The sequence below is a fragment of the Diabrotica undecimpunctata genome, chromosome 6 (genome assembly GCF_040954645.1).
Source record: "Diabrotica undecimpunctata isolate CICGRU chromosome 6, icDiaUnde3, whole genome shotgun sequence".
Classification (NCBI taxonomy): domain Eukaryota; kingdom Metazoa; phylum Arthropoda; class Insecta; order Coleoptera; family Chrysomelidae; genus Diabrotica; species Diabrotica undecimpunctata.
In genome coordinates, this window is record NC_092808.1 from 140,693,899 (window position 1) to 140,718,829 (window position 24,931).

A 24,931-nucleotide genomic window follows, 5' to 3' on the forward strand; every position below is an offset into this window, starting at 1 on the left:
TCGGAATATATATAATAGCGCAACAGCTGCAGTTAGAATATATTATGGCAACACAAATACATTTCCCTTCGAGAGGGGTATTAGGCAAGGAGTTACCATCTGTCCTAAGCTATTCACCGCTTTTGTGCAGAGTGCTATGAGAAACAATAATTGGGAGAATATTGGAGTCAACATAAATGAAGAATTTCTGAACAACTTGAGATTTGCAGATGACATAGTCCTTATTGCAGACCGGGTAGATCATGCCTGCCAGCTACTTCAAGACCTTCAGAGCTTGTGTACACGAGTTGGACTTAAAATTAATTTCTCCAAAACACAATATATGACCAACCTAGTACTGGCAAAAAATATCTCAACTAACGGCACGCAAATTGAATAGGTGTATAGCTATAAATATCTGGGCCACGAGATTAAAAAAGGAAGAGATAATCAAACAACGGAGCTAAACAGGAGAATAGGACTGGCATGGGCGGCTTACGAAAAACTGAGAAAAGTATTTAGATCAGATATTCCCATGTGCTTGAAAAGGAAGGTCTTTGATCAATGTGTACTCCCAGTTCTAACGTATGGAGCAGAAACATTGATCCTTACCAGAAAAGTAATCAATAAAATACAAGTGGCACAGAGAGCGATGGAGAAGTCAAGGCTGAATATATCCCTCAGAGACAGAGTATCAAATAGGAAAGGAGAAAAACTGGTGTTACTGACGTAGTTCAAAGGATTACAACATTGAAATGGAACTGGGCGGGGCATGTTGCCAGATTAAAAGATGTAAGGTGGACGAAGAAAATTCTGGAATGAAGACCTAGACACGATGCTTATCGTAATCGAGAACGTCCTCCAACAAGATGGTCAGATGACATCAAGCGCATTTAGCACAACTGGATTCAGGGTGCTCAGGATAGAATGCATTGGAATTATTTACGGGAGACCTATGTCCACGGCTGATGATGATGATAAAAATTGCGTACGAAAGCTGAACTTTTTACCTTAAAAACGCATCTTTATTTTTGTCGATAAAACACTTTGATCAAAAGATATCGAATTTTTATCGTCGAGCTGCTGATAAAAATGTTATTGAACATTGATTTCGCGTGCGTAACTAACATTTAAATTCTACGGTTGCTTTAAGCGTTATTTGTAAGAGACATTTTCATTTACGGCGTACAGACTCTTGACAAATCGTTTTTGCGTTTTTACCCCCCCCCCTACGAGGAGGAAACTTTTTTGCATCTTTTTGTGTTCCCCAAAATTATTATTTTCGACAAAATTTAGCTTGTTTGTATGATTTTTAGGGTTCAACTCTCTGACGACTGGACTTATATAGATTTAGATTGAAAATGATGATTTCAGATATCTTGCTTAAGAAAATTCGGAAGTTAGCGTGGCACATGCAACACACTACCACTCAAACAATAACTATGAAATTAGCAGATTAGATAGTTTTCTAACCCTGTTCTAATTTAAAATGTAATTATTTGACATTTAAGCAGCTTATTCATTGATGGAATGGTTGGTGAAATGCCCATAGGCGGGGTAGTGGCCAAAAGTGGTCCCTCTATCCTAATCAAATAAAAAAATGACTCTTTGATAAAACTATTTGATCTATTAAAAGAAATCCATTAGGTTGTTTACACAGATTTGTAACGGTACTTTAGTTGAGCTTTAGCTTGTCTGCTTCACCATTCGATCCTGTACATTGTTAAACGTTGGCAAATTTACTGTGCCAATCGTTCCTGCATCCTCGTCTACAGCATCTGTGCCTTTAACTTAATTGTTGCCCAGCTTTTCTTCCATGTTCACTGCCAGCGATAAGAAGGTTGGTCTGAGAGGATTTTCACTTACTCGTACTAGGAGGTTTTTCCATCTGTGCTAGCATCAATACCATCAATGGTATTTTTTATCTTCGTTGGTAATAAAATTAAAAGTCCTTAAATTAATATGCTATATGAGGTTCTTTATATATAAAGTTTTATGGGTACTAGGTAGTTGAATCTTGAACATTAAGTGTTCATCTTGAAAACAAAATTGACCTCTACTTGATTTTTCATATTATTTTCGAGTATAAACCTATTACACTGTATGTAAAATTTTCTAATCATCACCCTGTATACAGAAGAAATGTACGTAGTCTAGTATAATATGTGGCAAGTATTTGTTACAGCTAACGGAAAAACCCATTTGGCCAAATTTGAAAGCGAAGAAAAAATCCCAAAGAAATCTGATCTTGTTTTTTATTTCACATTTTTTTAATATCGCATCAATGATCATTTATTGCGATGAGGCCGAAATTTAAAAATGCATTTGGTGTAACAGTGAAACGCCTCAAGAGTTTTATTTTAAAAAACACTTTGGAATTTCCAACACGCTTAAATACCAGTACAGTTTATGGTTGTAATCATTTGTATCTGTATTTCAAACTGAACAGTTGTGTGAAAAGTGATATTTTGTCGTGTGCCTCATTAATTCTTTATATATCTAAAAAAATCAGACGGGATATAGGTAAGTGTCTTAATTTGTTGCTTTTTTGCATGATATGTTTAATGAACCACATAACTCTAGTATACATGAGTGAAAAAATATAATATTTCCCTTATGTAAACGTTTATGTCTATTGAAAAGTTGGCCAGTTTTTTATAAGAACATTGTTTTAGTTTTATCATAAACTTGTTAAAGTTTTGGTAGGGGTTATTGCCTTAGTAAGTACCTACTAAAAATTTAACAAAAAAATTTTATAATTTTTATTAGCAAATAATTTCCATACATGAATTTAATTTACATTGTAATTTATTAAGTCAAGATGGAAATTATTTCTCCAAATCGGAAGAAATATTTAAAGACTTAATCGTTTTCGGTATTGAAGTGTCTAAAAGTCTGTTCGTAAATGAAGACTATGCATACTTTCTGAAAACCCTTAAATACTTACTGCTTTTACTGCGCTATAGAACACGGGCCTTGACCTGACCAGCGATTAGCCTTCAAGAAGATCGATCATGAGCTGCTGTTCGCCAATTTGTGACTCTCAGCTTAATCAAATACTCTTGAAATTGTCACCCCAGCAAAGGCCAGGAATTCCCTAGTAGGGTTTCTTAACCTATCAGAGTTATGCAATTTTTTTATATCAGGTTGTCTACATCATGGATAGTCTCCATTCTCTCCTATTCTTCGCCTTGGCTTTCCAGTTTCGTACTCCCAACATTCTCAAGTCTTTCTCCACCTGATCCTTAAATCGTGCTCTGGGTCTGCCTCTTCTTCTCACTCCATCTATTCTTTGATTATAAATCAAATCCATATATCATTGCCAATTCGTTGTTCTATGTCACACTCTGCTAAAGAATGTCTGTAGACCTTGCTTAAATATTATAAAAAAAAAAACTCTTCTAAAGCATTGTTCAAACAGTTTTAAAAATTATATCTCTATGTGGCTATTGTACATATTTTTTATTCTAGCAGTTTGTAAAGTACTTAGTTTTTATTTAGTTTATGTTAAGATCCATACTTTCAGCAGTTCTTTTAAGAGCAGTTGACCTTCCTTTCAAAGTATCTACAGTTCTTGCTGTAGCAACTAGGTTATCAACATAAATTAAGTTCTAAACTACTCTGTTACAGAATGTGGCATCTAACTTATGCTGATATTTCACTACAATCTTAAGTCTTAATGGTTTTACATCTTTCCACTTTACAATACTTTTTGGTTTCTCTTATTGTTATTATAACCAACCTCATTACTTCGTTTTGTATGCCAAGCTCCTTTGGCGACTCTACATGTGTTTCTCTTTTGGCTGCACCATATGCCGTTCTGGTAAGTTTTTGTTTGTTTTCTATTGGGACATGAGTTCTAAAATAATAGCTATTTTGAAAAAAACATGTATGATAACGCAAAGAAATATATACGTACAACAAAATTATAAACGGTTGCACAAGACTATTTAATATTACAAGAGGAGTCTTACAAGGAGAACCTTTGATTTCACTATTATTAGTATATTGATGGCGGATATAGAGCCATTATCAGTCAGGGGCAAAAGATATCTCCATCGAGAGCAAAATTAAATAATGATGCTACTATACGCTGAAGATTTGGACATTTTTTTTGACTCGTAAGTTGAACTAGGTAAAAATTTAAGCAAAATTCTTCCATTGTCAACAAATTTGTATACTTAGGAGTCACCTAAATCACATGACTGAAAAAATTGTAATGTAAATAAAAAAACTGTCGGTACTGAAGAAGGTCACAATCAATATCCTGAAAAACTAAATGTTTGGGCAGGAATATTAGACGATGCTATAGTTGGTCAGTTGTTCATACCAGGCAATTTAAGTGGCGACATTTATCTCGACATACTGAAAAACACCATCGAACCTTTAATTGGGCATAAATTAAAGAACCAAAAGGACGATGAAGGCAATCTAGCTCTAGACGAAGATTTGCTGCACTTCCAACAAGATGGAGCACCTCCTTACTATGCAGCTCCAGTGAGGCACAGGTTGGATACTAATAATCCGAACAAATGGATTTTAAGGAGAGGTCCTATTGAGTGGCCACCGAGGTCAGCAGACTTACCACCACCTGACTTTTTTACCTCAGGGTACCTGAGGGTTACTTCAAGTCAGTTGTTTATAAAATTTAACCTGCATCACTTGTGAAATTGCGAGAAAGAATTACACAAGCATATCACGCTATTACTATAGTGTATTTTTATGTATGAGAGAGTAATAAAACAATAAATTATGTATGCAAATCCCTAAACTGTTAATACGGGTGACTCAATGAAAAACAGATATTTGTCAACAAGTTTACAGAAGTATATAGGAAAACAATTTTAAATTGAGTATGACCATCAGGTATAAAGGTTGGAGCAGAATAGAATACAATAGTTGTGAGGTTTTTACTAATCCCTAAATAAGGTTACCAGTGTCGGAGTGATGGAGGTTAACAGGTACTAATGAATTTGCAAGAAATGTAAGATATTGGTTGCTTTTATTGGTTATATATAACCAATAAAAGTTTAATAAGTACCTACCTATTTGCAAAATAAAGTTTAATTCTTTAGATAAAATAAAACGTTTTATTTTATCTATTTGCAAAATAAAGTTTAATTCTTTGCCTATTTGCAAAATAAAGTTTAATTCTTTAGATAAAATAAAACGTTTTATTTTATCTGAAATGAGTGCATTCCACGAAGTAAGGGTTTCAACAATCAAACATTTAATTCTTTAATTCCAGGAATCTACGACAGTAATTGACTAGATAATTACCTTCTAAACTTATTCCACAGAAAATGTGATAGTGGGTTTTTCCATTTTGTATATAGGAAGGTCCAAGTGGCGTATTCAAAATTCTTAACAGTTCACTAAAAGTAGGTACTTCAGTTGCAAGGTGCAGTTTATTGTGTATACTAGTGTTATGGAAAATTTGGAAGTGCCGTGTAAACGCCGAAAAATTGGTCCTCTAACAGTTAATGAAAAAACATTAATATTTAATTGTTTTAAATCATTTACAGACAAACGTTTATGTGAAAGTGTTGATGAGACCGTTGAGTTAGTTAGCAGTACACTTAGTGTTGGGAAATCTACGATTTACAGAGTTATTAAAGAAGAGAAATGTGGTAGTTTTCAAATGCCACGTAATGCTCCAGGGAAACCAAAATTTCAAATAGAATATCATTTTAAAGAAGGACTTCGACGAAAAGTGCATGAATTCTTCTTTAGACAAGAATTTCCAACATTGGATAAAGTTCTTGTCTCAGTTCGAGATGATAAGGATTACCCAGAAATGAGTCGAAGTACGTTATGGAAACTTTTAAAAGAAATAGGCTTCCGCTTGAAAAAGAATCCCAGAAAGTCTATTTTATTAGAAAGAAGCGATATTGTCATATGGAGAAGACATTTTCTAAGAACCATAAAGGAAATGAGAAACCAAAAAAGAAAAATATTTTATCTTGATGAAACATGGATCAATGAGGGTCATACACCAAATAAATTTTGGCAGGATGAAACTGTTACAAGTCAAAGGCACGCTTTTGTAAATAACTTATCTACTGGTTTAAACCCACCATCAGGAAAGGGACGCAGGCTGATAATAGTACACATTGGCAGTTCAGACGGTTTTGTTGAAGGTGGTTTATTAACTTTTGAATCAACTCGTACCGGTGACTACCATGAAGACATGAACGCTGATGTCTTTCAAGAATGGTTCGAACAAATGATAGATCTTCTTCCTAAGAACTGTGTAATAGTAATGGATAATGCAAGTTATCACTCCAGACTTATAGAAGGACTGCCCACAACCAAGTGGTTAAAAAAAGACTTGCAGAATTGGCTGAGTTCAAAAAATATTACGTACTATCCCGGATCTATAAGAAAGGAACTTTATTCGTTGTGTGCCCTTCATACAGAAAATTTTAAAAAATACGAAATTGATGAAATTGCCAAAAATCGTGGAATGACAGTACTTAGATCCCCACCATATCATTGTGAATTAAACCCGATTGAACTGGTATGGTCACAGATAAAGAGTTAAGTTTTAATAAAAAATACCACTTTTAAAATTCATGATGTTAAACAGTTGTTTTTGGAGGCCGTAAATAATGTAAAACCTGAAAACTGGGAAAAGGCAGTAAATCACACTATTAAAGAAGAGGAAAAAATGTGGAAGCTGGACAATATTACTGATAAAATGATCGAGCCAGTTATTATAAATCTTGGTTCTGAAAGTTCATCTTCTGAATCTGATTTGGGTTTGTAAGAAGTAGCTGTAAGGTTTATATTAATATTTTTATTCATCTATTTAACATACCTTAGACGGTTTTAAAAACTCTTTTTCTCTTTTGTAATTTTTAAAAATAAAAAAAAATGTGAATTTTTTAAAGCCCTTTTTAATGTAGGCCAGTCAGTTCTAATATACTGTGTGATAAAAGAGGTCACTTTTGTTTACATACACATAACACTTTATAACACTGAAATAATTCATTTATTTTTTACAATTATTCAAAGTAATTTTTCAATTAATCTTGAGCACGCCCAAGGAGTGGTCGGAGCTACCAGTTAAAATTATGCTAATTACTCTCTCGTTCATAAAAATAAACTATAGAACAATATTTACCAAAATTCGTGCATTTGAAAATAGGCTGTATTATTGTTTACAAAACAACGGAACCCACTTTGAACATTTACTTACATGACATTTTTAACAAATTTCTAGTTCAACAAAAACCTCGTTAAATTTTCCATTTAAGCCAAAGTTTCACAATTAGTGCTTCACCATGTATAATTATTATTTATACCATTGGATAGCATTTTTATAGTCTTTCCTAATGACGTATTACAAGTAGGGGTTTGCGATTTATACTTTTTTGGTAATGGAGAGTGGGGCCTAGGGGGTTGATGGGGGTGAGTTATTTTTCATGTCATTTTAATTTCCCTTTTACTGTCCTAGAAACGGTTTCAAGCATTTTTCTATAACCGCCTTTTTTCTTGAGATATAGCCCATTGTAAGTTTTAAAATTGACACACTGTATGATCGATGAGCAGAGAATATGTTGTAGGTATGTATATTGGACCCCGCCCGAAAATACAGACCACTTTCGTGACATCATTGACCATAACCTTCAACAAATCAACGACGAAACACAGGTCGAAGTTATAAACGAAAGTATCGTAAAAGCCCTTAAAGAAGCGGAGAAATTATGCTGTCCTAAAATGAAGAAAAAACTTGAGAAAATAAGTCTCAACACTAAAAATCTCATCGAAGAAAGAAGGAGGCTAAAGGACAGGTATAACACAAACTACGCAGAATTTAGTCAACTCAGTAAAACAATAAACAAAGAAATCCGAAAAGACATACGGCAACATAACATGAGAGAGGTGACAAGGGTGATAGAGAAAAATAGAAGTCTGAAAGTTCTAAGACACAACATGTCCACAGGAAAAAAGAACATACATAAGTTAAGAAATAAACAAGACGACATTGTGACTGATAAGGAAGAAATAGTAAAAACAGTGGAAGACTTCTACAGACAACTCTATGAAACAAGTGAATCCGATGAAAGACGCCCCTTACTAAAGATAGAGAATCAAGGCTTAGAATTAATGCCGAACATAACTGTTGACGAAATTAAAAAGGCACTTCGGGTGATGAAGAACAATAAATCCCCAGGTGAAGACAGGGTAATGACCGAAAGCCTAAAACTAGGAGGAAATAAGCTCTTACTGACACTTGCTAAACTGTTCAATAAATGTCTGTGCGAAGTGGAACGCAGTGGAACAACGTGGAAATCATCTTACTTCATAAGAAGGGAGATATCGGCGACCTTAGAAACTACCGCCCCATTAGCTTGTTGTCACAAGTATATAAGCTATTTACAAGAGGTATTACCAACAGGCTAGGAAGTAAGTTGGATTTCTATCAGCCAAGAGAGCAAGCAGGTTTTAGAGCAGGATATGGCACGAATGATCATTTACAAGTAATTAAGAACTTAATAGAAAAGAGTGTTGAATATAACAAGCCATTAGTCATGATATTTGTTGACTACGAAAAAGTTTTCGACACAATAAGTCATCAAAAGGTGTTAAAAGCCTTAACAGAGTGCCGTATAGATCATCGCTATATAAACATGATAAAATACATCTATCAAAATGGGACAGCAAGTGTGAAACTGGCATATAAAAAGACCAACGTATTTAAAATAAAACGGGGAGTGCGACAGGGAGACACAATTTCGCCAAAATTGTTTACGGCACTTAGAGCATATGTTTAAGAACGCAAATCTGAGTGAAAAAGGAATTAATGTCAATGGAGAAATGCTTAGTCATTTGAGGTTTGCTGACGATATTGCCCTTTTTGCTGATAGAATCGATGATGCAGTATCGCAACTGGAGAAACTATACCTAGCCTCCCTACAAGTAGGATTAAAAATCAACCACACAAAAACACAAATCATGACAAATCTTGTGTTAAGCGAAAAGATTTCAGTAAATGGCATGCATACTGAAGAAACCACCTCATATAAGTACTTAAGACATGAGATACGTATAGGAAGAGATAATCAAACGTGCGAACTAAGCCGCCGCATAGGACTCACTTGGGTGGCATTCGGCAAGCTAAGCTATGTTCTTAAACCAGTACTGCCTATGTCTCTTAAAAGAAAAGTCTTTAATCAGTGCGTGTTGCCAGTACTTACATATGATGCAGAGACATTAACACTAACCAAGAAAGTAAGAAATAAAATTTGTGTTACCCAAAGAGCCATGGAACGATCGATGTTAGGCATTTTTCGTAGGGATCGGATCACGAACAAGGGAATAAGACGGAGAACAGGAGTGACAGATGCGGTAGAAAGAATTATGACCCTGAAGTGGAACTGGGCGGGGTACATAGCTAGAATGTCGGATAACAGATGGACACAGCGAATAATACAGTGGAGACCGAGACAAGAAGCACATCGAAGTAGAGGTCGTCCACCAACAAGATGGTCTGATGACATAAAACGGATCGACAAAAATTTAATGCAAACAGCACAAAACAGAAATACATGGAAAAGACTGAGGGAGACCTATATCCAGCAGTGGATAGATCCGGGTTAAATGATGATGATGATGATGATGATGATGATGATGATGATGATGTATATTATGTAAATTTTATTATTATTATTAATTATTTAAAATATATACAAGCATACCGAGCAATAAGAAGCATTCACTTCAATAATAACAGTATATAAGTATAACTGTTTGTGTGTAAAAATAACCTTCCTTGGACTTCTACAAATATTTCAAAATTAAAATTAGCCCAATCGACCAGTCGTTCCCAAGTTATAAAAAAATAAAATGACGTTTGTTAAACATTTTTTTAGTTTTATACAATTATCTATTATAATGAATATTATTTCGAAATTGCTCAAAAATATGCAGACATACCGAACGATAAGGAGTACTCATTTCAAACACTGGGCAAAAACCTTAAGAGCTTTTTAACCAGTGGAAAAAATGTATAATTTAAATTTTAAATAACAAAATTAAGTAACGGGAATCGATAAATGTGCACACTGCAGTTTATTACTGTATATTATCTGTCCCTGAGTTATTGTATATTACAAGATACAAAAACAATAATTAGTATGATATGGGAATCGGCCCTGACAAAAGTTGTAAACAGTACGTTTGTCTCAGCTTGATATTTTTTAATTGCGAATATTGAAAGCTATAAATTAATTATAGTTAGATTATTTAATACTGTGAGTATAAATATTCCTTATCAGCTAAACCGTTTATTGAATATGCGAACAATCGCATATTTAATCTACAACTAAACTTAAAATCGCGCTCTAAACTGTATTTATTAGTTTTTTGTATGATTCATCGATCGTAAATAATTATCGGTCATTAAAGAAAAAAAAAAAGATTTTTTAAAAGATTTTTACTTGCAAATTGAATAAAAAATTTAAAAATGATTTTTAGTTTAAAACATTATAGTAGCGTACAATTTTTTTTTAATTGAGTCCAATACCCGTCTGCGTGCGAATGGTGAAAATAAGAATCTTAGTTTTATGTCAAAAAAATCGTAAAAACTCTTACAACAGACAAAATTTTATTTGCATATCTTAATCTAAAAGAGCAGTAAATCAATCATAATAAAACATACTCAGTTTTCAACATCCTGTATCTCGGAAAACAAAGCATTTTAGGACTTACATTTTTAAATCAAACTGTCAATATTTTTCATTCAGAATCACCCCCTATAGTTTGTCTTATCTAGTTACTAACACCATGGATAGTATTTGAATAAATATTATTCAAATGGCCTAAAATCGAACACTTCGAACCTCCCCAACTGCAAAAGAATTGATTTTTGGGACTTTGGGCAAAGAATACGTTTGATCAGCATAACCAAAGCTAACTCTCTGCAAAATTTTAACCAATTTAACTAAAACCACTTTTACATATACGAAAAGTACCAGGGTGTTTTCAAAAAAATATAAGTAGTTAATAATAACGAAATTATGACTTAATTTTAAAACTATGCTACAAATCACCAAAGAACAACATAGATCCAACAGACAGCCATAAAAATTATTATTTTATAAATAATTTTAATGCTAAACTGTCACTGCGCAAAAAAAATGTCAAATATAGCATAACACCTAACACCGCATTCCCACGCCTAGTCGACATCTTTGCCTATCTTAAACATCCCCTTCCTCCAAATTCCTGTCTGCCTGATATTTCTACTCTTCCAGGACAATGTTGCAACTAATACATAATATAATATATATGAAAATGTAACTATGCTAGTACAGCTAGACGAAAATACAAATCCCATCCCCATTATGAGAGGAGTGAGACAAGAAAACGTAATATCGCCAAAGCTTTTCAACCTATCCCTAGAAGACGTCTTCAAAACTACAAATTGGTCAACCTATGGCATTAACGTTAATGGCAACAAGTTAAACCACGTCAGATTCGCTGACGACATAGTGATTATAGCGAGCACATTCGAGGAACTGTAAATTATGATGGGGAAACTAGCAGTCAGCTCACAATACGTCGGCCTAAAAATAAGTATGAAAAAAACAAATATAATGACAGACACAGATTACCCCAGACGTATAAATATAAACGGCAGTGAGATAGGACAAATCCAGGAATATATCTACCTAGGCCAAATCCTGAGACTTGACAAAGAGAACCAAAGTGCGGATATTACTAGAAGAGAAAGACTAGTATGGGCAGGATTTGGAAAACTTAGTTGGATACTTAACAATCGCAAAATACCCCAATACTTGAGGAGCAAAGTGTTCAACCAATGCATCCTTCCTATCATGACATATGGATGTCAAACCTGGACCCTAACTAAGGCAAACATGAATAAACTAGCCACAACATAAAGAACAATGGAAAGAGCAATGTTAGGTATACGACTGTCAGATAAAAAGAGGAACGACTGGGTAAGATCCAAAACAAAAGTCGAGGACATAGCAACAAAAATTGCCAAACTTAAATGGAGTTTCGCGGGCCACACTGCTAGACAAAAAGACCTACGTTGGAATACTACAATACAACATTGGAGACCTTACGAAAGTAAACGACCAAGAGGAAGCCCACAGATGAGATGGGTTGATGACATTAAAAGAATAGCCGGAACAAATTGGAAATATGTTGCTCAGAATAGAGACCGATGGAAGGAGTTGGGAGAGGCCTATGTCCAAACATGGACGACAGAAGGCTAAGAAGAAGAAGAAGTACAATGTTGGTCTTTCTCTTTGCCGCCTTTCTTAAGGATTCCATCTAAATAATCTACTGGGCCATCTATTTTCCGCCATTCGTAGAATATATCCAAACCACTTAAGTCTCTTCTGTGCCATATCATCAGTTAACTTTTCTGTGGTAATTTAATTTATTTGTAATGGCCTCGTTGGTAATTCTGTCGCACCTGAATATTCTGGCGCACTTTCAAGATAGTCCACCTCTACCACATCTAACATTATCTTTGTTTCATTGTTTAAAGTTTACACTTTACTTTCGTAGTTTACTACACAGTCCACAAATGCTCTTTCAATCCTATTCTTTATTTCCTCTGTTAAATGTTGGTCCGACCTCCGACCATACTGAATTTAAACTTTTTTCACTGTTCTATTCGGGGTGTCTAATTTTTTCTTGTTCTAGCCCATCTATCGTCAAAATGGTACCTAGATGAATATTAGGGAAATAAGTTTTCTACTTACAATCCGTTATAGGTTTTTTTAAAGTTGGTAAAAAATAATGGTATGTATTTCGGTTTCTCTGTTTACAAAATTTACAGCATCTTCAAGCCCTCAAGAAACTAAGGTTAAAATATATGGTGTATATAAACAGATGTGTATATGACAAAACAAACAAACAATTATTATTTAAGTAGTACAAAGGGCTTAATATATAGTCAGTCAAATATGACAAATGGATAGAATAAAATAGAAAAAAATATGAATGTGTGCTTTAAATTTATATTAGATATTAAGATTCCATACACCAGCTTCACCCTGATGTTAACTGTATAAGTCATTTTTAATAAAATAAAATAATGTAAGATAAATAAATAAAAGAAAATACTACTTACATATTAGTACCATTCTAACATATACTTACATCAAAAATGTAACTTAATAATGGTAATGAATGGTAACTTGGAATGCCAACTGGCATTTAAAACATGCAACGAAGTAAAAGCCTTCATTACAAAGCATAATATAGATATCACGCTTGTTTCTAAAACCCATTTTACACACCGAAGCTATTTTAAATGTACAAATTACACAAGCTACTACCCAAATCATCCAGATAGCACGGCACATGGAGGAACCGCAATTATTGTTAGGTCGACAATCAAGCATCACGAACTTAACTAATTTTCAAAAGATCACATAGCAACCAATATATGCATAGAGGACTGACATGGTTCACTGACAGTTTCTGCAATATATAACCCACCAAGGCACTTAATAACTAGGGAGCAATACGAGCAGATGTTTACTACACTTGCCAACAGATTTAGTGCGGCTCGTGATTATAATGCCGAGCATGCACAATGAGGCTCTAGATTGATAACACCAAAAGGTAGACAACTATTAAAAGTAAAAGAAAACAAAAGTCTTGATTTCATATCAACAGGTGAACCAACCTATAGGCCAAACGACAGAGGTAAAATCGCTGATCTTTGTTGCTTTGAAATTTACAAGGGAATTCTTAAAAATTACGTGTTGGAAAAGTCTGCTCTTGAATAATTGTCCTCTGATCATTCTCTAATTTTAATTAGAATTAGCACTGACATAAGACAAAAAGAACCAACACTAAGCTTAGGCAACAAATACACTAACTGGAATGATTTTCTGGACAAAGAACCAAAACTAAGCTCCTGTAGACAAAACTAAATTAAATCAAACTATCCTAGAACGCAAGACCTTATTCTTTTTCTTAGAGTATCTACTCTTCAATGGAGGTTGGCTACTAAATTTTCAAATTCTTCTCTGTATTTAGCTGTTCTTATTAGCTGTTCAAAATTTAACCCTGTCCATTATCAGATGTCTATTATCTATTAAGACCTTATTAAATGCTAATACAAACAATGAAATTTAAAACTATCTTAGGAACTTCAGAACTACTGACTATGATTAATGGAAAGGTGTAAAAAAATTAAAAAGGTCTCAATTTAGAAAATCTTTTATTCGTACTCAAGATGGTCAATGAGCAAAAAATAATGAAGAAAAAGCCAATGTTTTTATCGAGCACTTAAAAAAAGTCTTCCAATCATATCCCGCTGAATATAACTTCGACACTGAAGATAAGGACAAAGCATTTCTGCTAAACCCAGATTAACTGGAACTACCTGTTTAAAATTTTATTGCTAACCAAGTTACAGGATCCATACATATGTTAAATCCAAAAAAATCTGCAGGATACAACTTAATTAGTACTAAAATTTTAAAAGAACTTTTGTACAAGGGACTGAGGTGTGTAAGACAAAGATACATTGTTGTTTTTAAGACGAGTTACTTTCCGCTCTTGTGGAAGGTAGTCCAAATTATACTAATCCCTAAGCTGGGAAAATTGTCAAACAAACAATATTCTACAGATCCAAATTACTACCTACTTGTTGAGGAAGTAGAACCAATTCTGAAAGCAAATCAATTAACTCAATTAATTCCTAACCATCAATTTGGATTTGGAGCGAAACATGCCCCGAGTCGGTCAAGTCCACCGAGTTATAAAAAAGTATATAAATTCTTTGACGATCAAGAATGCAGCTCTGCTGCTTTTTTTAACATCGCCCAGGCTTTTGACAAAATTTGGCAAAATGAACTATTATACAAAATCATAAAAATCTTATTGAACAACATTTTTCTTATCCTCAAATAAATCCTTTGACATAGATACTTTCAGGTTAGATATTAAGACCACAAATCTACACTCAATAAGGTCTGGTGTGCCTCTGGGGGGTAAATTTGATCCGACCATTTATATCATTTACACAGCTGATCTTCGCATTAGTAGAAATATAACAGCAACAACAACAACAGCAACAAGCAAATGAAATTAAATCTTTCCATGTCACCTACAACCTATGAAGAGGTTCCTGTCCAACTGTGGCATTAAATGGTCAGTTCTTGCAATAAAAAGAAAATGAAAAATATATGGGAATCCATCTGAGCGGCGATTAACTTAGAGGGCACATATATTTGCTAAGAGAAAGCAACTTTGCGTAAAGCTGAGCGAATTGTAGTGGGTGATAGGTTTTTAATCATAAGTTATCGTAAAACCGGTACAGATCTGCGGAATTTAATTGTTGCAAATAGGTGAGATTTTTATTAAAACAAAAATGTATTGTCCAACTACTTTATTATTATCTCAAATCTTCCAAGTTCCTAATATAATAATCCTTTTTCTTTGCAGTTCATCATTTATTAGATCCATCCTGTTTTCGATGCTTAGTCATAGTCTTCTTTGTAAGATTTATTTTTTTATTTAACTCATATTAAATAGGATTAAAATATTGCTTCTTATTCCAAAGAAAAAAACATGTTCATAGTCTATCCTTATAATATCTAATAAAACATTTACGGACATCTGCTTCTACATCTAGCAATTAAATTGAATAACATCAATAGTACCTACCAATATATATTTATATATGTAAATCAAAACAGGATAAAAACTAAACGACCTTTAAAACTTAATAATAACTAAGAATATATAAGAGATTTTGCACTATCATGAACTGAATATGCAATTACATATTGGATTTTACAAACAATTTGGTAAATTGTTAGCTAAAATTATGCTAATACACTTATTACAGATTTTATCAACAAGGTTTGCAACTACATAATTATACAACACGCGTAAAATGCAATCGATCTCGGATTTTCTTATAAAAAATGAACATGGAATCAACAAATTGTTTAAGAAAAATACATCTAATTTTTTCTAATACAGATCTATCATAACTACCTTTAATTACAGAAAAATTAAAACCAATGTTCTGACAAAAATTTCTTGTGGCACGTTAAACTTAAATATTATATTTACATGGGATTAAGCCACAATTGAATGCTATGCTGGAACAATGTTGTAACCGCCAATACTCTCATATGTGGGTGTTCTCTTGTAATTTGTCATTTCGAGCTAAAATGGATGTTAGTATAACCAAGTCAGTGATTACCCAAACTAACAGAGGGAAAACACGAAAGATTAGCATTGATAAGTGCAAGCAGAATATTAGAAAATTGATGGATTCGACCGTTACTTGATGGAAATTCATTTTATGTAACAATAAAACACCGAAAACTTTGTTTTCAAAACTTCACAAGATTTATTATAAAATCTTAACATTACAGCTGTTTCGGCTGATTGCCTTTCTCAAGTGATCAATTTTTGATTGATTCATTGTAGCGTTGGTTTTTGTGGGTGTGTGTCTATCTTCTGTATTGGGTGTGTCTGCTGTCCTGTTTTAGGCTTGTGCCTCTTCAGGACGTGTTTCCTTTTTGGTGGGTGTGGCACTGGGAATTTTGACGTGTCCACTGGTGTTGCGGTGTATGTTGGTGGTTAAGCTGCTTTGCTAGTCCTGGACAATCGGGGGCGAAAGGGACAGAAGTGAACGGTTCCTTTCAGAATATTTTTTGGTCTCAAACAAAATTAGTAAATATATGAAAATTATATGTTTATTAATTTATATTTATTATTTTTGGCATGCGTTTACACTTTATAGTCTTTAATGAAATAAGTTGAGGAGGGGAGAAATGTTTTTCTCAAGTTGGTCATTCAGAATTATATCTGTGTTTTTTAATTTGTTAATTTCCATAGATTCTAACAAGAAGAGTTTAAGGCCTTTATTTTGAATGTGAAGAATTTGAAATTCGTCATTAAAAGAATGATTAGGTTTTTCTCTGGTGGTGGAAATACTATTTTCAGGGCTGTCTTGTGTAGTTTTTGATTTAAAATTTTTTTTCGAAGTTTTCGAAAGCTGTCTTCACAAAGGGTGCCACATTCGCTAACAATGGAACAAAACCACATCTCAGCAACATTTAGAACATTTTCGAAAGAATAAATTGGATTTTGTGCATCAATACGATCCTGAATCAAAATAAGAGCCTAAAGAGTAGTGTAAACCGGGTTTTTTGGATCCGAAACCAGTTCGTGCCAGAAATCGGCCAAGAAGGTGTAGTATCAGTTTTGTTTGTGGATTACCTGCAAACTGATAAAACAATAAATTTTGAACATTATTGTAACCTTTTTTGTAACAAAAGACCCAGTTTTCATCCACTGTTATCACCAGATTGGCCCCTAACGACTTCCATCTGTTTCAAAATCTTAAAAAATTGATACGTAGAAAGCGTTTTTATCGAATATAATGTGGTCATAACAGCTGCGAAAGGGTATTTACTGCCCTTCTAGATTCTCACTTTAGAGATGGAATTCATAAAGTTGAATTTGGTTGGAAGTAAAAAAATTATTATTGTTCATCGAGACTATACTGAATAACAAAGTGTGCTTTAAACCATTGAATTCTGTGTTTCTTGCGAACCGAATACCTATTAAACAGCCTATTGTAGAATTTTTTTCGTATTTACATTATTTTTAGAATTATATTATTTTTTTTGTAGTTCATAAAAGGTCAAATATGATTAGGCAAATAAAACCATAGGTTTAGCAGTCAATATTCCAGCAACACATATGAATATTTAAAAAACAAACTTTAAATATAAGAACTAAGTAAATATTTAGCTCACTTGGATTGCGCTAAATATTTGCTTTTGTCTGCTTTATTCTATTCATATTTTGATAACGTTTTTAGTTAAAATAAAAACAATTATTTCACTAATTTTAATATATTAAGAGATTAAAAATAGTTAAAAATATCTTCGATATTTTGGTTAGCAAATATTTGACATTTAGTAAAATTTTGATCAATTCCGAACATTGTTTAAACACCCATTAACTTATACTATTTTTTTTTAATTCTTTTTAATTTTAAGATCATTAGGTGTCACTATGGTAAAGAAAACATCAAAATATTGTTGGTTTTTAGAATTAAAATATTTTATGAAGTGTCTATTTTGTCTATATACTTACAGAGATATCTTTTGATTTAAACGTCACTTTTTTCTTATATCTTTAAATTAAACAATATTGGCACATATTTTAGAGACAGCAGTTTTTTCAATTCAAACACTGTGTCAAATTAGTTAAGCTCTTCTTCTTCTTCTTCTTCGTCTAGCCATTCACGTCCACATCTAAACATAAGCCTCTTCAAGTCTTCCTTTCCATTGTTTTTTATTATATTATATATTTTTGTGGTTAACAGGTGATCGGAAGTTGAATAGCCTTTTCTAAAACCTGCCTGTTCATATAGTTGGTATTCGTCTAATTTCCTTGTTAGTCGAGTAGTTATGACTTTGGTGAGTATTTTAAACAGGTGTGACAGTAGGCTGATGGGTCTGTAGTTTTCCAATTTTCGACTATCACCTTTCTTGTGTAATAAGATTACTTTAGAGTTGTTCCAGCTCTTAGGGACTTTGCCCTGATGTAAACAACTATCCACAAGCTTAGTTACAATTGCAATTAGTTCCTTACTTCCTTCTAATATCATATCTGTGGTAATATTATCTTCTCCTGCATTTTTATTTCTCTTCATATTTTCCAATGCTGTAGTTACCTCTGAAATTGTTACTTTTGGCGATCCAACATTTTTTATTAATTTCCGTGCTGGTTTCATCTCATCATCTTGTTGATGTGTTCTGTAAAGTTCTGTGTAAAATTCTTCTATTCGTATCAGTATGTTTTCTCTAGTTGTGATTTCATTTTCGTCTTTTCCCATTAATGATATCATCTGACGTCGTCCTAGTGTCGGTCTGAGGCATTTCATACTCTTATTTTTTTCAATAGTTGTTGTTATTAATTTTTCGTTTTCTTTTCATTTTTGTTGTCTGATTCCTTTTCTAATCTGCCTATTAAGTTCTCTTTATTCGTCGGTTCCCCTTTTGTTAGATTTATTTAAGATCTTCCTTCTTTTTATTTGTTGTAATATTTCTTTGTCTAATTCATTGTATGTTGTTTTTCGTTTTTTCAGTTGCAGAAGACTTTTATTCACTGTTTCGGTAATAAGGTTATTCAAATCATCAATATCATTGGAGTTTATCTGCTGCATGCTAACTTGATTTAATGCATGCGCTATCTTTTTAATAAATTCACTATTTTTGATTTCTTCAGATGTCCATTTGTATCTTTTTTCATGTATTCTTTTTCTTTCTAGTTTTCTGTTAATTATTAGTTTTGTTCTTATAAGTCTATGATCGCTTCCTAGGTGAAACTGATTTAATACTGATACGTCTTCTACTAGGTTTCTATTCTTCGTTAGGATATAATCTATTTTATTTTTTTGTCTTTTTATCGGGGCTCATCCATGTCCATTTTCTGCTTAGTTTTTTATTGAAAAAGGAGTTCATGGAGTACATGTTATGTTCATTCATGAAATTGAAAAGCATTTCTCCTCTATCGTTTCTTTTTCCGTAGCCATAGTTATCAATTAAATGTTCGTAATCTTCCTCTTTTTTGCCCAATTTAGCATTAAAATCTCCTAATAGTATTTCGTAATTTGCTTTATTTGTATCTATAGCTGTTCTTATTTCATTATAAAATAAAGAGTTAAGCTCTAGTTGGTAATTTTGTCAAATTTACAATGTTTATAAATAGGTGTGGTAGGTAATTTGTAAATATGTTATTTATCATCATTCATTTTATGATTGTGCGCCAAATGTTATAAAAACTATTAAAAAATCTACCAAAACGACAAAATGGAAGTCAGAATAGATGGACAACTTACAGAACCTATAGAAATAGGTAGTGGAATAAGACACGGCCTATGCTGTTCAATTTAATCGTGGATAAAATCATTAAAAGTATTTACAAAAAAAGAGGATACGAAATCGAAAACAAAGAAGTAAAAATACTTTGTTACGCAGACGACGCAATATTAATAGTTTAAGATGGAGATAGTCTGCAAAGACTGGTCCACAGATTTACCATAATATGAGCAAAAAAAATTAATATCACAATCTTGTCTCAGAAAACTAAAACCAACAGAAATTTAAGGTATTAGTATTGAACAAGAAATGTTAATAAAATACCTTTGACATACACTGTCTAACTATGGATACCTGGACAAAGAAATGAGAGATCAAGCACAAAAAGCAAATAGACTGGCAGAATGCCTTGATAACACTATATGGCGGAACAGACACATTAACACGAAGATAAAGTCAAAAATAACATACAGGAATAGTCAGGAATAACATGTGGATCCGATCACTACTTAGTAAGAGCGAAAATTTTGTTCCCACTTAAGATAATACACGAAGACCAAAACCTAGAAGACAAGCAAGACTTGCAGACAGTAGATACTCCGAAGTACAACTTCAATAGTTTTATAAATGATAGTACTAAACAGCTATACCAACGACGACTGGATGAAAAACTACGAGAAATAGAGAGACAAACATTTTCAGATATTTACGAGAATATTATTGCTAGTTTACACGAGGCCTCTAAGGAGACACTCGGGACACAGCAAAACAAAATTAATAACAAAATATGGTGGAACGAAGAAATCGAATATATGGTAAAACAGAAAAAAGAACAGCATCTAAAATGGCTAAATACAAAAAATACTGAAGACCATTAAGCTTACAAAGAAGCCGATAAACAACTACGAAAAATGATAAAACAAGAAAAGAATAAAACATGGGATCAGAAATGTCAAGAAATCAATACATACATTGGAGGGAAGCAATGTACAGAGGTATGGAATTTTATACAATCAGTAAAACATACAGGAAAAGACAAAGCACACATACACACCATAAAACCAAGACAATGGAAAGATCACTATGAAAGCTTGCTGACAGAGACAAGACAAGAATACCTAGCGAACTCCCCAATACAGTCAGTACATATACAAGGAGAGGAAGCGAGGGTAGACATCGAAACAGTAAGGAAGGCTGTAATGACCCTAAAGAATGGTAAATCCGCTAGACCTGAGGGAATCTATGCTAAAATGCTTAAGAATGGAACTCATAAACTATTTGAAACTTATGTGATCAATCAGTGTCTAAATGGACACCCAGTACCAGAACAATGGAGAACGGCATACATGTCCTCAATACACAAAAAGGGGGACAAAAGGAATTGTAATAATTATAGAGGCATATCGGTAACCAGCACTCTGAGCAGACTGTATGGACGAATTTTGAGAAATATGATCGAGGAAGAATATAAGCACAATGAAGAGGAAGAACAAAGCGGGTTCCGTGCAGGAAGATCGTGCACCGATAACGTATTTTGTCTTATACAAATAATAAAAAAAAGATCGGCTAATAATCTAGAAACTCATATTACTTTTGTAGACCTGCAAAAAGCATATGACAACATCCCCTTAACAAAACTGTGGACAACGTTGAAAAGATCTAACATCAACCACACATTGATAAATGCTGTACAAGAACTATATAGAGACTCGAAGGCACAGATAAAAACAGGAAAATATCTAACGGAAGAATTCCTGGTTACAAAAGGCTTGCGACAGGGATGCTGTATCTCACCAACCTTATTCAAGATATATGTTGCAGCGGCATTGGAAAGATGGAAAAGAAAGGTACATAGGATGGGTATAGAGCTTAGCAATGAATGTATATATACACTCCAGTTAGCTGATGACCAGGTAGTGCTAGCGACCGACAGGGAAGACATGCAGTACAAGCTAAGAAAACTGATAGAAGAATATAACGACTGGGGAATGAATGTCAATACAACAAAAACCAAATATCTTTGTATTGGAAACGAGTCAGATAACATAGACCTCAAAAAGGGACAACATAGTTCCTGTTGTCAGAGCTATGACTACTTGGGTGTTGCCTTTGATAATACAGGAACTGATACACGGGAAATAGAAAAACAATTCACTCAAGCAAAGAAAGTCTTAGGATGTCTCAATGGTATACTGTGGAGTAAAGAGATAATGAAAGGAAGGAAATTTAATATATATGAGACCATGATTAAAACTACTCTTCTTTATGGCGCTGAAACATGGAGAATTAGTGAAAAGAACAAAAAGCGAATAGAAGCAGTAGAGATGGATGCAATGAGAAGATCTTTAGGTATTTCCAGACGAGACCGAATCAGAAATGAAACAGTAATAAACAGTAATAAAACAACGTATGGGAATAGAAGGAAATATAACTCAAGATATAGAGAAGAAACAATTAAGGTGGTATGGGCATGTTCAACAGATGCCAGCATCAAAACTCCCCAAAAAAGTAATAGAATGGCAACCAATAGGTCGACGGAAAAGAGGAAGACCCAGATTAGAATGGCAACACGGCGTAAACAAGTCCATGAGCGAAAGAAATTTAACAACAAACGACTGCGAAGATAGGAAGAGTTTAGGTATCGGACAACGTCGAAAGACGTTCTAAAGCGATGTGTATATGAAGTCAAGAATTTATAAAGCCAGTGTAAGAGCAATAATAACATATGCCTAAGAAACAAGACCAGACACAACCACAATACATAGGCTACTGGAAACGGCAGAGATAAGATTACTGAGAAGAATTACAGGAAATATGCCGAAAGATCAAAAGAGAAGTGGGACATTAGAAGGAAATTTAACCTAAAGTGTTTTTTTTTTAGTTAGAAAATTGTGTGAAAATTGTGTGAAAAAAGTGAAAGCAACCCTAAGAACAAAAAAAATGAATTTTGCGCGATTAACAAAACTGAGGATTCGGAAATTTTTGGATTTTGGCATCTTTAGTTTATCAAAAAAAAAGAAGCATAGAATTGTGCATACCCAAAGCCTCTGATGCCTACAGTACTAACAGTACTACACTGCAAATAAAAGAAATATATTAAACACTCCTTTTTATATAAAGGATAAAGAATTTTTGTTGCTATTAACCAGCGAAAAAATGAAAGTCAATTTATATATTTGTTTTATTTAGTCAAAATTTACATTATGTTACATTTTTTCTTGTTTTATCATACCCAATTATTTATTGCTATATTGCTATGAAGTTAAATTTCCGAAAGTGGTATAGTTGTGTGGCCGTAAAGCCTTTATGGTAAGTTGAGATCCTGATAGCCGACCAGCACTTACTTTTTGTTTTCCCTACAAAGAATACTTTCGTCGTCCAATAGCCGTTGGTTGTACCCCAAATTTTATTTGACGAAACCTGCGTGATTTAGTAGAATTCAAAGTTCACTTATTTTTCTGCTATACTCCACTGTAACTTCCAAAAGTGTAGAAAGCAGAAACCAAACCTGTCTCAGTGTTTGCAAAACTAGCTGCATTGAATAACATTTTCTCAATTACAGGTACAAATATAGTGGGATTAAATTTAACTCCATCTTTTTCAGTTAAAGAAAACTTTTAATTGGGTTATTTCTTGGTCAGAAAGAGTTTGAGATTCTTCAAAATCAGCATCGTTTCCATGGTCTTCCGCAAGCGATACATTATATCTTTGTGTCCCAAATATTTCTGGAAGTGTTTGCATATTGCTATCTTAACTCTTTTCCAATAAGCAAAACCATTCTTTTGGTGGCCGAATACCATTAGCTATATCTAGCGTAACCCTCTTGGTAATTATACACACCAAATTGTATACAGTTTTTATATCATTTTCAAGTGAGATTATTACGGCAGATGAATGTTTACATATTTTTTTGTACCTGGATTACAGGTACATACTCCTCTAATGATGTCTACTGTTTGCTCTTCCTATAAACTTTTAACTTTATATACGTCTGGTGTATCAAATTACTTCTCTACAGAAAAGGCATTCCTATTTTAAAATCGAAGCATTTTTAAGGAGAGATAAGTTAAAATCCACTAATTGTGTAAGATTAAAAGCCAATGTTCTATTTAATACAGACTTTAATTAAAAATAAACAAAAAATAAAACGTAAAAATTTCAGGTTAGGGTGACTCGTAAATGACGTTTAAATTAGGACCAATCAGAGGTTCGTATTTATTTTCCTATACCGTACGTTGTGGGATTGGCGAATATGCACCCCGCTAATGACCTTTGCGATGAATGCGGTTCTTTTCTAATTCAAAACAAAAGTTTGCTTACCAAGAATGTAAATATCGTAGTAAATAATGTTCTGTAGCTATCACTAGATAAGAAGATACGTAATGCAAAAGTCATGCCACATCTTTTCAATTGAAATTAAAAAAAAAATACTATAATAGATTTCACATAAAAACCTTTTACATTCCGATGAGAGGAGTAAGTTTTATTTGTTATTGTATTTTTAATTGTTTGATATAATATTCAAACATGTTTTTATGAATCAATTTGTTTTTAAAACATTTCCTTTCTCGTCAATCTTGACAAATATATTTTATAATAACAACTAATTATACAGGATGTCCTATTCACAATTGAAAAAGCATAAATCATAATTTATTATGATCTACCTACTACGGACATATAGCTCAGTCTGGTTAAAAAATAGGTGATACTAGATGATGAATAGATGAAAAGATACTCCTAGTTTTACCTTGCGTTTTCTCTAAGCAATAATTTTTGGTCACACTTTGAGTTTTTGTCTTTAAATTTTTTCCCTTATATTTTAAATAAAAAATATTCATGTCATTTTTTTATGTCAAGAATATCTTTATTTTCCCGTTTTTTTAATTAAAATTGATAAATAATTTACAGAGATATTTGCAAAAAAGCAGTTTTTTGCACAAATTTATAAATTTTATTAATTTTTTTATTAACAAAATAAAATGGTATTAATACATTTAAACATCAAGGAATTACCATCTTTTAGATTTGTGCGAAATTTCCCCCCGATCAGTCAAATATTTTATAAGTTATTTAATTTGTTTATCTCTGAGGCT

General features: G+C 33.1%; 1 protein-coding gene across 3 annotated transcripts in view; it reads left to right on the top strand.

The window, feature by feature from the left end:
• Nucleotides 1-24,931, top strand: part of LOC140443984 (sodium-coupled monocarboxylate transporter 1-like) — an 82,991-nt gene that overhangs the window by 20,582 nt on the left and 37,478 nt on the right. Inside the window, exon 1 of one of the 3 annotated variants that reach the window (XM_072535534.1) lies at nt 2,371-2,502. The exons of the other annotated variants lie outside the window; for them this stretch is intronic. The gene's annotated coding sequence lies outside the window, so the exon portion shown is untranslated. Of the gene's footprint in view, nt 1-2,370; nt 2,503-24,931 lie in introns of those variants that run through there. 3 annotated transcript variants of the gene reach the window in all.